The sequence below is a fragment of the Lepisosteus platostomus genome, chromosome 2, assembly GCF_059453375.1.
Source record: "Lepisosteus platostomus isolate fLepPlt1 chromosome 2, fLepPlt1.hap1, whole genome shotgun sequence".
Lineage (NCBI taxonomy): Eukaryota > Metazoa > Chordata > Actinopteri > Semionotiformes > Lepisosteidae > Lepisosteus > Lepisosteus platostomus.
In genome coordinates, this window is record NC_142612.1 from 32,249,150 (window position 1) to 32,267,460 (window position 18,311).

The 18,311-nt window shown below is 38.2% G+C and overlaps 1 long non-coding RNA gene across 1 annotated transcript in view; it reads right to left on the reverse strand.

Moving 5' to 3' along the window:
• The window catches only part of LOC148676234 (uncharacterized), a 49,172-nt gene extending 36,012 nt beyond the window's left edge, over positions 1-13,160 (reverse strand). The window contains exon 1 of the long non-coding RNA XR_015926308.1: positions 12,666-13,160. This is a non-coding gene — a long non-coding RNA (uncharacterized LOC148676234). The remainder of the gene's footprint in view (positions 1-12,665) is intronic.
• Between the last annotated feature and the right edge of the window lie 5,151 nt (positions 13,161-18,311).

An 18,311-nucleotide genomic window follows, 5' to 3' on the forward strand; every position in this document is an offset into this window, starting at 1 on the left:
TTGCGCCTCCACAGTTACGACCAGGCTCAAGTCAGCCCGAGAGGAGCTCATTCCTCCTGACAGGAGCGGGGTGGTCTCGGTAACAAAGGTATGCCGAAAGCCAGCTGGAGCTCCCATTTGCAAAAGCACACAAAAAAACCCACGGCTGTAGAGAAATGCAAGCCTTTGTCGATAATTCTGTAAATGCGCCTTTTAAAACTTCTCCGGCAAGACAAGTCGCTGCGCACCGCTTAAGACTCACCAGGCGCATCGTGTGCAGCACAAAAGCGAACCTCATACTGTCAGACTAGCACAAGACATTATTTAAATCACTACATCGCTTCGTCCAATGGTTTGTCTATAGGAAATTACACAGCTCATAAAAAAGTGAAAGTATTTTACGGTATGATTCAAATACTCCAAAACCACACCACTCTTTCGGTTCTAACCTGTGCGTCTCCTTTTCTCAGACTGTCGAGACGTTTTCTTCTACCGCACTCCGACACCAGGGGTCTGCATTAACGCTTGGGTCTCACAGACGGCGACTGCCGCTCAGCAATCGCAGACGCAACAATGCTGCACTCGCAAAGGCAGAAGAAGAAGAAAAAAATCCAGAAAGAAAAAAAAAAGCCGTTCAAGACATAATAAAAACGCCTCGACTGAAAACGCACTTAATGTTAATGATCTCATCATTCATTCATCTGCTTGTCATTTCCCCTCTTATCTGTTGCCTGAAGGCTTTTCACGGTGCGCATACCAAATCAGTAGGAAATACCGCTCGTTTTTATGCTTTCCGCGAGTGTCTCGGCATCTGGACGATGCAGCTCACACTAAACCACCGCCACCAGGCCTTCAGAAATCCCCGTTCAGGCAGGGGCTGTCCTCTGTGCGACCTAGGAGCTCTCTCGGTGATGTCAGAAGACAAGAGCTGTGCACATTTCGCACAGGAAATTTAGACAGGAAAGTCCTCACTAATAGACTTCGAAAATAAGCCGATATCGTATTAGATATCGCTGGGACTTCAAACTTTTCTCAGAAAACCATTCAAGCTCTCACTTTGTTTTGCCGAGTTCTCATTTTCTGAGAAAAAGTATTTAGACTATGTATAAATTTAGCATCCACCGTCTTCATTTTTAATAAAATAGTTGTTGCCTATACGTTACAGTTTTGTTCTAATGTTTAGCATTTCTGGATGTTGTATACATTGTTTTAAACAAAACAAATTAAATAATAACTTCGCAACCTTAACAGGTCCAACGGTACAGGACGGTGAGATTAAACCTGATTAATACAGTTCATTAATTGTCAGAATTTTTTACTACCTGTTACCTGTATATCGCACAGGGTTTAATAAAGATCAATAAACGTGCTACAGCAGTACAACCAGCTTAGAAATTTTTAGTGGGATGTGTGGAAATTCCACAAAGAAATGTTCTCTCTTTTTTGGGGTGTTTCTTTTATTACAGAATCAATAAACAACAGCAAACGACTATATAACAGAGCGAAGAGTTATGTTTTACAGATATGTGTTTTAACAATAGGAAAATCCACTGCTACTTTTCAGTTGTTCTCAGTTCCATCCAACATTTGGTGATGACAAGCCCCCGCGGGAGACCGTTATGCTATCATCGTTATTTGATCAAACGATTTTATGCTGTGTGATTTGTTAAATGGATTTGGACGTTTAAGTTAAACTTTTCGGTGACAAAGTAATATTAACACGATAAACGCACGTGTTGTTAAAGAGGATACACCGAAACAACATTGGGATTTACTGTTTAATAAATCGCTTTAAATGCCGTGGTGTTACAGACCTCTGTCAGATACGGAACTCTGGCAATTTAATATCCTCTGCCAGACAGTTACGTAATGCACTTCTAAGAAATAACTCAAACCTCAAGCAACAGAGCAGGAAAACGAAACAAATTAGGGGGTAAAAATCCGAGGTGGTTTCTATTTTCATTTGGTAAATCACATTTGCCAGGTTTCAGAAGCAAAATAATCTATCGTTTCATCATTCTTGCACAGACAACACGTACTGTAGGAACACAGCAGCTCCACTCTCCAATTCCCCGTAAGATACAAAACACTAGAAATAGTAAGTTTGGATGATAGAGTTCAGAATATGATTTTGCAGATCCCACACTTCATTTCTCAAAAACCAATCATCACATCCATTCTTATTTGCTGCTATGTAATTGGAAACATCAAATGCCTTTCAAACAATTAAGGGTAAAAAAAAATTAACAATCCAATAGCAAATTAATTGCCTTAATATGGAATCGTATACATATCATATTTTTGTGAAATGTATCTGAAAGAATGTTGACAGTGAACTTAATTATTGGACTCTTAAGCCTTGTTTTTCTACTGAAGGCTTGTTTTGACCTCGATCTTTAATTGTTCCAGTGGTATTAATACATATCCATTTTGTAATAGGGATGTATTTAGGTTGTCTTTATACAGTACGTTCTTGTTGAGAAGCGTTTCTTCTAAAATATTGAGCTTTTTCTTAGGTAATACTCACATACAAACTAGTAAAATTACCCCTCACATTCCCAGGAAATTAAAACAGAAAATGCAATACAATTAAGGTTTGAACCTTACAGGGGCATTAACAGGAGAAGAAAGATTATTTGCACATATCTAGCAAAGTCTGTTCTTAACTGATTTAACAGATACAAGCTTTGCTTGTCCACACTTAGTGGACAACCTAGTGTATTAATGTATTATTCTGTATATTTCTACATATGTAAAAGGACCCCACATACATTGTAAAATGCAATTATTCCTTTCTTTAAATCACTTTACGGTGCATTTTCTATTGCTATGAGCAGTGTAAAAAAATCAAATCAGATGTACTGTAGGTAGCTCAAGCTGTTGTCTCTTATCTTGCATAAAGAGATATGTACTGTAAATAATACACTATACACGACCTGGAAGAATAATATTTCATAATCTGGAAATTATATCAACACATTTGATTGATAGAACTTGGTTAGGCTGTGCAAATAATTGGCTGGTTTGTAATTATTCAGTTTGAAATAAGAAAATACTGTGAACAGTTTCCATAGTGTATTTGGATAACGTAATTCATATATCCAAAACATTAGGCAAACTGATATGTATTTAACCAAGGAAAATTTCCTCTCAATAACTATAAACTGTAGTGATATGCATTTGTTTGAGAGAGTTTCTTCTAAAGTAAATTTTGCAGTTCAATTATGATTTATAGCCTAAATAGTTTCTAAGTTTTGTGTCTATCCCCCAAGAATGTTCAGATTTGGTGCAATGACAAGATCATTTCATGTTACATTTTCTAAAGCTTGGACAAAGTGCAGGGAAACTGAAGTCAAAAATAGCTGTCAGAGGGTTAATATGAAAAAAATAGCATCTTTGGATTAAAAAAAAAACGGGAGTTCTTACCTCAGAAGAAGAACTTTAAAATATGCTTCCAATATTCTCTGTAAACTCCTCATGAAGTTAAAGTCCAGTTTGATTCCCAGAAGAAAATTAATGAAGTAACCCGTCACCGACCCATTTTTAAGCCCCTTGTAGTTTAATACCTGGAATTATGAATATGCAGTTCTACATTAATTTGACTCATTTCTTGAAGTTGTTTTGAACTTTATGTTCCTCTGCTCCCCTTTCTTAGGGGAAAAACAAAAAAAAAATCAGAAAAGTGGTATAGACATTACTTCTCCTCTGGTCCCATGAATCACGGTGTTTTTTACAGTAGACACTCTGGGTTTACCATTTCAATGTGAGAGGCAGGAAATGATTACAATGGGAGTTCACCTAGACAACCACAGCTTTCAGTGACTCTTCTTGACGAAACTGATCTCAGAGCCCATGCCCAGCTGAGTTGCCATTCTTGGGAAGAAGAGGGAAATTTAAGATTGTGGGAGGTGTTCACAAGCATTTACATAAATTTCCAAAATGCCAAAAAGGTACAAGCTGTGCTTTCCTTTTTTTTTCTGTTTCCAAAATGAATGTTTGCTCTTTATCGTCACTATCAGTACTGTAAAGAAAATGACCAAGTGTGATTAATTGGAAGTTAAAAATTGAATTACATGTGTAATATGATGAGACGATTACCCATATTACATCAGTCATCTTGATGATGAAAAATAGGTGCTTTTTATATTTTTGGTATCTTGTGCTTCATATCACTAGGCTAAATAATCTAGTGGTTGTGAATTTTCATTTGACATGTTTACCTCTTAATGATAGGCAGTAATAATAAATTTATTTCAAAGAGTTTTCAAAACAGACTCTATGCACTTAAGCAGCTCTTACCGAGGCTTTGATTTTCTAATAACTAAGAACAAAACATTTATAAACAATGCATGGGATTATTATGTCTTTAATTTAATTCTTTACATATGCATATGGGTAGATTGCAGGTTCATAAGTGATAACTCAAGCCTTGGACACAATACTCGCACTTGACATGTCACATTAAATTTACCTACTCACTCGAAGTGCCTTTTAAACATAATGCAAATACTTAAAATGCTTCAATGCAGCAACATTGGTAATTGTTCCACGCAATTTGTGATAACTCATGTGGATGTTTGATTTCAATGTTTAGCAAATGTACAGGTTTTCATCTTAATTATTTATACCTACACAATACATACTCAAAATGACATCGATACTGCAATGTTGCCCAGGTAGCATTGCCAGAGCTGTCACCATGGTGTTTTATCATCAGGGATATGTCTCGTTAAGCAGAACTGTGCATCTGGAGCTTCTGAACAGTTTAAAGTTTTGACCCGATACTCTGCCATAAGGAATATTAATATACTGTACTGAATACTTGATGGCCCTCAGCTCCCGTCCTTCTCCATCTAATTTTAATGAGTTGTAGACTTTATTAGACTGTGGTTTCTGCATCAAGCAGTGCCTTTCTTTGGCAGACTAAGAACTCACCTCAGAGCTCACAAGTAGAAGTGTATTTACCTACTGTACATACACACATTTAAATGCAAGTACGTTTGGATAATTGTTAAGTATCGGGTTTTAAACTTCAATGGTAAAATACCAATAACCAGTTCCAATAACCACAATAAAAGGCTGTCATTATCTATTAGCAATGGTTGATGTTGAGCATTTGTTTAGATTCTGTACAGTACTGTATATATGGACAATTTAGAATAAAGCAAAAAAAACTGTGTTGTTGGACATTCATCTGTTTGCAGCAGGGAATTTCTACATGTACAACCAAGAACAGATAGTTATTTTTTACTTTTATATTAGAAATCACAGAGCAATCCATTTTCTTTGGTAGTGCAATGGCTATTGAGTGTCATTTGAATTGTCTTTTCTTAATTATCTGCATTTTCTTTCCTAAGTATATATAGTATATCGACAATACTGATATTGGCTTGTGTCCAGGACTACTGAGAAGGAAAGTTGCAAACAATTCTAATGTTACTTAGATATACTTCCAGTCATTTTACATTGTAGGAAAAGGGAGGAGTATCTTACACCAACAGTAGCAGTCACTTTCAGCCCTGCTAGTTTTCCATGGTCATCCAACACAGACATAAGCATTTTCCCCAAATGCCAGTTCATAATTTTGAGTGACTGCTGCCCACTTCAGGGAACGGCTGAATTCAGTTTGTCATGGGAACAGCCTAAAGGGGTGTAAGGCATGTCCTTCAGCAAAATCTACTAGCAAAAAAAACAAATTAACCCATTGTTTTGTCGGTGCTCTCAAAATATTTGCTTCTATGAGGTGTTCCGTTTACTTAATGAGAAAATTGGCTTGTAGAATTTTACACATTTAAACAAAACCAAATCTTTGGAATGATAAAGGCTGTTTTTTTAAGTAGGTTAGCAGTGGCGGATTCACAGAATTCTCAGTGACATTTTGAAGCCCCTAGCTCTGCCACGGACAGGTTCTTGACCGATGAGCAGCTGGAGGTCTACAGTGGTTCACACAGTTCTATGTGGTGATACTGATTAAACTGATGCATCTGCAGAACCACATAACAGCTCTCAAAAAGTTCTGTTTGTGTTATATCTTGAACAGGACAGGACTTAATACAAAACCAATTTAAAAACCCAGTTTGTTCGTGTTGAACGGTACGTTTGGAGAGGGAGACAAGGAAGTCATCTTTTATCACAGTTTTGCATTACAAAACACACCCACAATTATTACCAGTTATTGCATAAAACAAATTACATCTCCATGGTGTTTTAATAATATAGTAATTTCAATTAACTTTTTTTGAGAAAAATGAATGAGCAAATCAGTTTGTGAAGTAACAATTTACAATAAAATGTAGGTGGCTAGGGGATTTTTTTTAGATATAAGAGCATTACTTAGAAATGAGACTTCAGTTTGACAGACGATGCCGTAAATGCAGGTCTGAAAGGAGGAATACTATAAATATTGCACATCAATCTCCATTTACTGCATAAACCTTTGCCAGTAAATGAAGTGGATTCTGCAGTTCTAACACACAAGCAAGGGGTTTATCTCCTAATGCTCCAACCGAGTTTTGTTTTCCAAATTATTTTATGCAAAGAAATAATACCCACAGTAAAAATCATTTCTGGAGAGCTCTTCGCCATGAGGGATCCCAAAAAACTGTACACATACTATACAGGAGAAGTTCCAACGCCATCAACCACTGAAGTGTAGCACCCATGTGGATGAAATGTGGCAGCCATTCTGTGCCAGCAGCTCCACTATACAGCCCAAAAACTTTTTCACTGGTCGAATTAAGGGGGAACTTTAGGTAGGATAAATTGTACATGCCAAGAGAGGAATTAAGCCAGGACACCCAGGTTTACACCCTAATCACACAAACATCTTTTTAATGACATAGTAGACAGGACCCTAGTTTAATGTCTCATTACAAAGATGATTCCACCTGGAGCACAGTGACCCCAGTCACCATACTGGGGCAACAGGCTTGAAATTTCTGGTCTAGAGGAAAGAGCACCAACCACAGGTCCACCAGCACCACTTAGAGCAGCAAAATGGTTTTCCTTCAAGGTTTTCCATTCCAGTACCGACCAGGCCCAGAACTCCTGAGCTTCTGATGAGACCAGGCTAAAGGATGTTAATGCTGCTGTCATGCATTATTTTAATATGAGAAGCCATCCCAGGGGGACCTGAATTTAGGATTGGGAGTTTTTTGCTTTCAATTTATTTTTTTAAATTCATTATTAATTTCCCTTTAATGTATGCTGTAGCTCTAACTGAAGCTGCTTTAAAAAAAGAAAAAACAAAAATCCAGCTTAGCTTGCTCTGCAGGATGGTTTCTCACACATTGGTAGCAACATCATGGAATCCAGAGAAGAGATGCAACCACTTGTCACCATGGGAAACAGCTCTAAGCTATGCAGTGCATAGTGTATCATTCTGATAGGACATTCATGGCAATAAATTAAGAAGGGAGAAAAGCAACCCCTGCAGGTCTACAACAGGCATGTACAGAGGATATGCCGCATGTAGCAAAGTCCTTAGTTTTTAAAAAGCTACAGAAATATCCCACCATCTTTTAGTTTGCCAATTGAAAGTTATTATGATGGTTTTCTATTGATTGCCACCATTTATTGCTTCAGTAGTTTGGTCAAACTCTAATTATGTTGAAAAAAGCCAACAAATATAAAGGGGTACTATGTTTACCATAATATTTCAGCATTAATTTGTCTGGCTGCGGAAATGACCTTCAGCCAGAGCTGTCATCTCTGTCACAACCCTACTCATGTACAAGGAATAAACCAGGGAGGCAGCTCCCAGGGTGGAGGGACATATGTAGAAAAGGTGTGTAAATGGGTGTATAGCAAGTGAGCATACATAAGAGAGCAGTGCAAGATTTTAACCTGATCTCCTCCCAAACTTCTGTTCATCACCATTTCAGTAGTTCTGTCAAATTCTAAGTTTGACGAAACAAGCCATTGAATAGAAAAGCTTACTTAAGACTTTAGTGGTTAGTATTAATTTGCTTATCTGAGAAAATGACAGCTCTGCCTGAAGGTCAGAGCTGTCACAACCCCCAGAAGGATCCTCAAAACATTAAAGAAGATTTCTTCGTATGGAGTGGTTCATGTGGGTGGCTGCGTCAGCATGCGTAGTCTGCAAAGGAACAAGTAATAGGTTTATTCTATGCTGAAAAGAGAATAGAGAAAACATGTTTCGGCTGTGGAGCCTTGTTCAGGTGTGAGCAATATAAAATCTTCATATGTCTAGCTATAAAAAAAGGAATCTTTGTTTGAGCGAGTCATTTTGGATGCATGTTTCACAGGAACTGATCAGAGAACATGTGTAGTAAAGAATGTAGATCCACCTAAGATGCAGGCAAGAGCTTTGTTTCATTGAGTCAGTTCTGTTATGCAATGTTTCAGAGGAACACTGATGGGACAATGAAGTGAATGAGAAGCATGTATGGTTTAGCCGATGGAACACAAGTTAGTGAACAGGTGGCAGTACGTCCTTCGGACGAGACGTAAAACCGAGGTCCTGACTCTCTGTGGTCATTAAAAATCCCAGGGCGTTTCTCGAAAAGAGTAGGGGTGTAACCTCGGCGTCCTGGCCAAATTTCCCATTGGCCCTTATCAATCATGGCCTCCTAATAATCCCCCTCTATGAACTGGCTACATTACTCTGCTCTCCTCCCCACTGATAGCTGATGTGTGGTGAGCATTCTGGCACACTATGGCTGCCATCGCATCATCCAGGTGGATGCTGCACATTGGTGGTGGTGGAGGGGAGTCCCCATTACCTGTAAAGCGCTTTGAGTGGAGTGTCCAGAAAAGCACTATACTGTATAAGTGTAAGCAATTATTATTATTATTAAACCTCAGATCACTTGAGATTGGAATTCTGTGGCAAGCACCAAAAGACAATGCAGCTACCAGGAAGGAGAAGCCCGAGATGAAGTGTACTGATGTGGAAGTAGGATAGGTACTGGTTGTATGCGAGGATGGATTCCAAGTTGAACACCCAAAAGAAGATGAAATATCAGCTACATTTGTGGGTGGAATCTTGAGGAGAGAGGAAAGGTTTAAGGGTCAACACTGCACCAGTTGGACACCAGCAGGGGGTGCAGTTAAAGATTGGGTTGTGTGGTTTGTAAAAGTTAAGAAAATCTGTTGCTATGAATGAAGAGCTCTGACCCAATGCATAGGGAAATGGCTGTTTGCTGCGGTAAGAGTGCACTTGAAAGTTGCCTGTTCAATAAGAGTGAAAAAGTGACCTCCATCCCAGCTTGAAGAAAGCAAACACTACAAAGTTAAGATCTATCAATGCTAGTAAGTGTGTAAGAGACAACCAGCTCAGATGAAACTGAAAATCTGAATTCTAGAAAAGATATGCACAGACTTGTGGACAGCGGGAGTAAGAAATTATATGTAAGAGAGTAGATGTGTGAGATTACAATTTGACCTCCTCCTTAGCTTTTATTTCACAACACCATTTATTAGACAAAATTCTGCAAATTATTTCTAAAGCCAGGCCAGAGCTCAGCAGCTGGAGTTGCAAGCACTCATATACAAGAGTTTAATTTTATTTTTACTACCCTGAAGCCTTGCTTGATTAGCAGAATATATTTCTTTAAACCTGATCCTTTCATTTTTTTCCCAGTTTTTCTGCTTACACATACTTAGATTTCTCTAAAAACATGGTGCCATCTCATTCACTGCCATGTGAGATACATAATACTATATAGGCCCCATTCTAATTGATTAATGAGCACTTGCATTAAGGTGGCTGCAATGGAAATTGCTGAGTGATTTATTTTCCAAGGTGGAGGAAACACACTTTTACCTTGAAACCTGGGACAGATTGTACAGTAACTTGAAGGATCATGAATATAATGGCAAAATGCAGATGAATCATCCCAAATGTACTATTAATTAAATAGATCTGATATTAGTCAAACAAATTAAACCATTTCAAAACTGATGATGCACTGTAGGTGCTGAGACAGAAAGATAAGAATGAACTGCAAGACTCCTACCTGCGTCAATAAGTTTTCCCGATTGTGTGGTGGTTTCACTGGCTGAATAAGAGCAAAACAAATGCTATTTTATCCTTAGCATTAATTAAAAAGGGGAAAATTGTTAAAAAATGTAACACTACAAAGGCACTAGGATTGCCACTTGCCCCATTAAGCATGATGTTTTCTTTTCCATTTTCTCATAAACTGAATGAAATTGACACTTCACCTGGTCAAACTGCAGCTAAATGAACATTGTTGCCTAATTTATTACAAAATAAGAAACACTGAGAAAACACAAGTCAATCAATCTTGTTTACTTGACCGCTAGTAGTGTTTTGACCTCATCAATATCCTTGATGGTAATGTGGTTAAGGAGCTAGTCCCATCATGTCATGGGAAGCAGCATTCTCTCTTAACAGAACTCAGTGGTCTTACATGGATGGCCTTTTACTGCTTCTTTAGAGGACTCATTACAGTCTATACCAAATGAACACATCACATGTAAGTGCCTGTCAATCACTATGGTGCCTGTTGGTGCATGGTATTCTACAAGCACAACTGAGACAGATAATGCCCAGTTGAGCTACCACATTTTGCATTTCTGTAGGCTCTGCTATGAGTCATCAGTGTCATACTGTATCTCCATCTTGTGGCTTGGAGGACCTTTTTTGAAGTGTCATTAACAAGGATGGTTTCTCTTTGCATGTTTCTAAGAAAATAAGACCCCCCCCCCCCATCCACAAAAAATGAAGCTACACAAAAGTTCATTCACAGGTTGAAAGTGAAATATGGAGTTATCCACCTTTCGTCATATGACCCTCATATTACTGGAATATGTGGGAGGCACACTTCACTTGCCCGTTTCCTCTTCATTCTTAATCCCCAAAGCCATCTCTGTCTGGCTTTCAGCTAAATTGCTCCTGTGGAATCCTAATTGCCAAGTACTCATAGAACTTTGCTTGGTGCTAAACAAATAGGAGGAGCCCACAGAGTTCAAAGGTCATAACCCTGTGTTGTTTTTGGAATGCGGAAATCACAGAACATTAGGTACTCACAGTTCAACTTTATATTCTTGAATGGCATTGGGGGGAAGGTGCACAAATCTTTTTTTGGTGACAAAAAAAAAACAGAAAAGAAGCTGAGGAAAGGAGCACACAAGAAGAGAATATAACTCCCACGCAAATAAAATTCTCTTTGTGTTTTCTGCAAGTTTACTTCCTAAATTAAAGCAGCTTTGTTTTCCAAGAAAACTTGGGACATAGAATAAAATCTTAGAAAAAAAGACTACCCCTTCCCCTCCAGCATCACAGAAATTGCCTGTCTTAAGTTGCACAAGCATGTTATAGCTTTTAACTTAAGTTAAAATACCAATATTCTTATCCTAAAGCAGCAAGACAGTTCACAGCTCTGAGCTGGTCACCTGAGGACACAACTATGTATGATCATTCTGCTACTACTTTAAAAGCAACGAACTGGCACACACTTAATGGTAAATTGTACTATAAATACATCCCCTAGTGTTAAGATGAATATGCTGAATTAAAAATCATTGAGTTCTAAGAAGCAAATTCAATAATTGACTAAACGTGTGTATTAGCATAATAAGTGCAAAGGGATTTTTCTCCTTTACTTGAAAAATTGCAGTATTTTTAATATCAGAGCTGGGTCTGTCTACCCAGCTGGGAAACCCCCTCAGCAAAAGTCTCTGGTACAACCTGAAATACAAGCCTGCTCAGTGGATTTTCCCTGTAAAAAAAAAGGATTGATTCCCAAGGATACGTTTGAGCTAACCCTCTTAACAATCTTTTAGCTTTTGTCCTGGCAGTTCAAATGAAATTCTCTGCATTCATTTCGCTATTCAGTGGTGTGTTTTTTTTTTTTAGCACAGAGGAATGCTCTGGATTTGACAAGTCTCATGCCTTTGTGCAAGAGTTGAGTACTAGAAGATATTACCACTCGAGACAAAAAAAAGCCTCTCTCAGTCTCTCTCCAACTAGATATTAGGTTGAACTGGAAAGCTTCCTGAATTCAATTAGATTTCACCCCTTCCTCTTTCCCCTATTGAATAGGGAAAATACTCTACCACTTTTGTAGACTATTTCGTCTATCACATATCTGTACCCCATTAGCATGCAAAGTTTCAGTGGTTTTCACAAAAGAAAAAAAAAGGTGGGCAGTATTTACTTCAACTACCATGCAGCTGCAGAGAACAAAGAGAATTGGGTTTTCTGTTCCACACACTCCTAAAACGCATTTACAAAACATAACATAAAAAATGGCTATACTTAACAACCAGTATCAGAAATAAAACCTACTTTTTCCACATGCATTGAAAAAGACTACAGATTAAACATGCACATACACAGATTACATATGTTATATGGACGAGTAAATCAGTAAACTCTAGAAATTCTGAAATTATTTTTTGACAGTGGTGTTTATCCTAAAAAAGCGAGTATTCTTTTTGACATAATAGAAAGCAAATGAATAAAACAACAGCAAATTCCAGAACTAATTACCAGCAGTATATTTTCTCCCCCACATGCATTCAATAGCAACAGAGTAGGCTGAACAGCTATATATCACAAAGCTTCAACACCGGACAGAAATCAAACTGCCACACAGTGTAAACCCCCCTCGAGTCTGAGCCCAGCTCTCTACAGCAGTCCAAGCAGCAGGAGGACTAGAAAGAAAAACGCTGTGCTTCACACTGTACGATCCTACCTGTGCGCATGGCTTTGTCGTCAGTTCTCCCAGGCTCCCAGTGCAGCGTGCTTTGTCTCGGCACTAGCGTAAATTAGACTGCTGCTGGCTGGTTTATCCCACAAAGCTCACTTGTTTCCTCTGTCTCTCCTTTCCTGCGCCACAACATGGTTTGTCTTACTGTGTCATAGTGCAAATGATCAATTCACTGCAAACTCGGCTTAACTATACAGCATCTCTCCACCCCCTTGTCATATGGCGAGAGTGCGGAGGCTTCCTGCCTACACTGAGGCACGGCGATATCTGCCCCCACACAGAACCTACCTAACAAAATACCGTCACCTGACCAGACTCAACCCCACGCATTCATTCTCTCGTGCGCACATTCTCACTCACACACATATCCATGCAGGAGCCATTCCAGTACCTGTTTGTGTTTTCTCTGCTGAAAGGACAAATCACTTTTGATAAGGCTGAATTACCTTCCACTCAGCAGACTGTTAAATATGTACACAGATGTACTTTGAATTAAAACAAATAAAAAACAGTTTTATTTTCGCAGCAAATCGTTTCTTGGATTGAATTATTCTATTTTCAAATTTCAATCTATTGTGTAGAAAGACAATAGCTGCCTGTGGGTTTTTTTACACGCAGCTCCTTTTCACAAGCAAAGTTCACAGATCGTAAGATTTGGCAGTATCTTGAGTGCATGCTGGGAAAAGCTTCTTAATTGTCGCTTGGTATTATGTGGCTGGTACAGTACCAGGACATAAGAAAAAAAAAACCAAAGTTGGCATATTTGGAAGTGAAGAACAGATCTAAATTTCAAAAGTCTAGGAGCTACTGGTGATCTGGGTGTTCTCAGCCCTGGCTGCTTTTGAAATCTATTGTATAAAATCCATTAAGGCAATAAGGCAGTTCAAATAGAAAGAATGAACCGTGAAAAAAATGTTTTCAAGTGTTCCTACTTACAAGGAATTCTATTCATGCAAGCTGTTTTTATCATTAAAATTCTTTTATTTCGTCCATAAAATTAGCTTTTTCCCCCTTGTGCTCTGCCCCTATATTAGAACCGTAGGGATCCAGGTTTAAGAAACCCTGCAGAGGCTGTCTTCTTGATTACACCCTCTCTCTTTGTTTCAGGTTCTGTACTCTATGGACTGTAATTTATTTCAGTCATTGACTAAATCCCATGGTGCTGTAGGCTTGGAATGGCTTTTATTTTATTTTTTTTAAATTCCCCCTTTCTTCTCGCTAACGGACTTTATTACTGAGCTTTGTTACTGAGGGCACGCAACATAAGATAGTAAAATTCTGTTGTTCAGCTCTGTGAATTTAGTCTGTGTCTCTTAAACAGGTGTCAGAGGGAAAAAGAACAAATATGAATTGGTCTCATCAAGATTTACAGATTTTAGAAAATCAAAACACCGAAATGTGATTTTGCAAATCACATCCATTCAGTGTTTTATTATTTTGATAGATGAACCAGGTGGATCACATCCATGATACTCTTTGCTCAACGTTTTAATCAGTGTAAGGATGATGTTTATCAACAGCTGAATGAGCTGAATGTTAAGTGAAAGGTACCCTATGGAAACATTCTTCACTGGAGTAAAGAATCCATTCCTTTACTCCAAAGAAACCACAACACAGTGATTGTGCCTGAGATCTGTGATTATGATGACACCACACTTGAACTTGTAAGAAGTCTCTACCTTGTGAACAGCCTGGAGAGAAACCATACATTGTTACAGAAATGAAAACAGCAACCATGTTAAGGACTACAGTTTAGCTTGATCTTTCAGTCAGATACAGTATATGGAACTGCTGAGATCATTACTCCAGACAAGTCAGAAGTCGACTAACACAAAACAAATTGGGTTGGATTTTGGAACTCTTTCATCTGAAAGCTGCTGTGAAACGACTGCTTTTTTGTCTTAACTTCCTCTGCAAGAGAACCAAGCTAGGTAGGGAGAGGTAAGGTGCTTCAGAATTACTCACTCCACGTTTGGTTAATAGAAAGAAAATATAGTTTTTAATTCTCTATTACGCATAGGGAGCTTATCTTTTCATTAAAAAAATGAACTGCAGGTGCACAGTGTTTATCTCACGGGTTTGTGTTATGATTGCCCAAGACAGATCTTTAATTTGCTTCACAAAAGCACAAACAGGACAGACACATCCCTCTCAGCTTCTTTTGAAGTGCAAGAAAAATAAGAAGCAATACTGTACATATTTGAAATTCAGCTGAAATGTTTTCATGGCAATAGTGCGTGTGTTTTTGAGCTTATTGAGATAATCAAGTCCAAAGTCTACCCAGCTGGCCCAGAAAAAAAATGCTTATTTTGCTTTCCAATGCCACCTGCTCACTAGATTACTCTTCGTTAAACAGTGAAATGATTATAACAAATGTTTTGACATTTGGAAAAGAAAAACACAATTTAAAGGACATGTATGAGGCACATGCAAATACCTTGATATCAGTTTAAAATGTATGAAAAGGCTGTGTATATGGTATAGTCTGTATTGGCATGAATAACAGGTTTGCACTTTTTTTGCGTCATTTCTACTTCCTTACAATCTGTTTGATTCCTGATTTCTTGACGTTTTAATGATTTTTAGCTGTGTGCCTTTTTCTGCTACCATTTTAAACTGATGTAAGGTGAGTCAAAGTCTGTATTGAAACTAAAGTGATGTGTGGCGTTTCGTTATCCTATTATGACTCTCAGCACTCTCCCCTTTTTGATGATGTCCCAGGATTTCACAAAAGGCCAGAGGACTTGGGGGTATTTTAACATTTTAACAAGACGAATATTTTGAGTCAGTGAAAATGAGTTCTGACTCATTCTTGGTTCACCACTCTGTATTGTTTAACTTCCTTTGCACTAAAACTGACTATGGCATGGGCAGAAATCACAAGCTCAAGACTACGGACTCCTTCTACACAGCCAAAAACTGCTTGGCAGAAGGTAGGGGCTGAACTTCCAAGTATTAACCTTGCTCCTACTTTATCAAGTCTCTATCTACAGTATACTTGACCGTGTTTCTCAATACAGGTGAGGATGAATTAGTGGATGGAGAGATAGTTTACAGAACAAAATAAAGGTTTAAAACTAGACAAGGTCGTGATCCAAGGATCTTTTCCAGCTGTTTCTTGAAAAGAGCCAGGTTATTGGCTTCAACAGTGGGGTTCACACTACTCTTCCATGGTCCACCACATTGAAGGTGTATCATGTATTCCAGCAGTTGTGAACTTGTGACCATCCATCCATTTTCTAACCACTTTTGTTTCTATCATAGAGTCGTGGGGGAGGCAGAGCCTATCTCAGCAAGCAATGGGTGCAAGGCAGGGTTCAGCCTGGACGGGTCATTCAGTCCATCACAGACACACACTGAGACTTAGGGACAAGTTTTCCAGAAGTCAGTTAACCTAACAGTATGTTTTTGAACTGTGGGAGGAAACTGGAGCACCCAGAGGGAACCCACACAAACATGGGGAGAACATACTACAAACTCCAAGCAGATAACACCCCTAAGAATTTAACCCAGAGCCCCATTGCTAATTGTTGCTCCACCATTCCTCCCTGCATGCTAGCGTGTTAAATATTAGAAGATATCTTTGTTCATTTAAACTATTCCTCACACCGGTAAAAGGCTTTGCATCCAAAATTGTGTGTTTTCTACACTATTCATTGTGGAATGAACCCCTGCTTGTTTCTATTTTAAATCTTAAAATAAATTTTAGTTTAGAGTTTTTAAGATAACGAGAAAATGGGATTTCCCAAGTCAAACATGTTCACATTGAACACATTTGTGAAAATAACAATCTCTAATATACCCTTAGAGTTAGGACCAGCAGCTAATAAATATCTAGCTATCACACAGATTGGGATGAATATTCTTTATAATTTATAAAAGCTCAATGACTCACGTAAATAAGTAACTAAAATGAATTACATATTCATAATGCATAGTTATTTCAAGCTCAATTGATGATACCAGGAAGGAGAGTTTTAGCAGGTGCGCTGTATAAATTGTACGGTTTGTACAGGAAAAATCATTGTAAACTGCATTTTAGTCATTTAATTTCAGGGGTGTTCTAGTAAGGGATTTCATATTTTATTCTATGTGTAAAGCAAATACAGACTAAGGATTGAAAATATGTCCCTATGATTACTGGAACAGCCAGAATTTCTTCCCAGTTCATTTCAAGGCATTTTTCTTTGCAATGATATTCAGAAATAGGAAATAACCCAGTGAGTTTTGGCTTTTCATAATGTCTAAATAATTGACCATATTGAACCAGCTGTTCACTAAAGCAACCTGACAGTGGCAGATAATATGATCACAAATGTAGAAAAGAGGCAATATACAGTCCAGCAACTCCTATTAGCGAGAAAATGAAGCCACATGAGTCCAGACTGAAGAGAGCTAGTTAGATGTCAGTGTTGGAAAGCAACAAAGCCATCTGAACCACCAGATATTTCATCCAGCACCACACTTCTCACCCCCCGTCTGAGAGCACCCCCAGATTGAACACCATGATCTTTGTTTATGAGTGTCGCTCTAGGTGGAATGACTGGCAATGCTATTATGTGGTAAAGGGAGGCACAATTAACGCACACTCAAATGTTTGTGAACGATGCAACCAAAATTTCCCGCCCTGATCTTGAAAAACGGATGAAGATTGTCCGATTCTTCCAACTGAGCTGAGTGTTCAAATGAGTACTCATGAATGAAATGCATTTTGTGAACCAGATTTCTGGTTCAAGTTAATTTAAATTTGAAACTCTTTGAATTGCAGTGCCAAAGATTTACTTTTTTCTTTCCAAACTTGATTTCTGCTTTTCCTAGGCACGGTCATTCCTGTGAGCTTTTTGGCTGAAAAATAAAGAAAAAAAGTCACCACTCCTTAAGATCTAGAATGCAACAACAATAGTTATCTTTGAGATCTGAGATCATTGTTAAAGACTTATGGGGGGGGGGGGGGGGATCAATCAATTGAGGAAATAATTTAAGGAAGTGATGAAGTGAAATATCCAGAAGGCTGGAAACTGTTGAGTGTAGGTCAAGTCAGTGAAAGTGATAATAATAAAAATAGCGAGTAACCAAGCTAAAAGAGAGTTGTGTGATTTATGTCACTTCTGATTGTAATAAGAGATAAAATAATTCAGCCAAACAGACTCAGAATGTGAACCCTTGAGGCATATGCTACTGGATGTAATGTGCTGTAGGGTCTACAAATGGATCTAGCACTCCTGAAGTCCATAAGATAAACCCCCCACTAATTAAATGTATATTACAAGAGCTGGGGAATCCTACAGTGTTTTAACATGTTCATGATGCAAAGCTCTGTTAAGGAGATTTGAAACATTTTATAAAGGTTCTGTTTTCATGAAAAGATGCTGTACTACAACAGCACTAAATCAAACAGCCTTATTCACCTCGGATATGCCTTGTTCTGCTGAAAGCACAGTTTGCTCTGTGCATAAGCTTTAGAAGAATACGTATGCTTTTTACTTTGAAAAATAACCCTGTATTACTGGTTACATTAAATTTAACTGTTAAATGTCAAATAAACTTGTTGCCTAGTCGGTTTAAAAAATGTAATAAACAGCAAGAAATAATAAGAGGACAGATGATGTTTGAAATAAAAACAGAACCCCT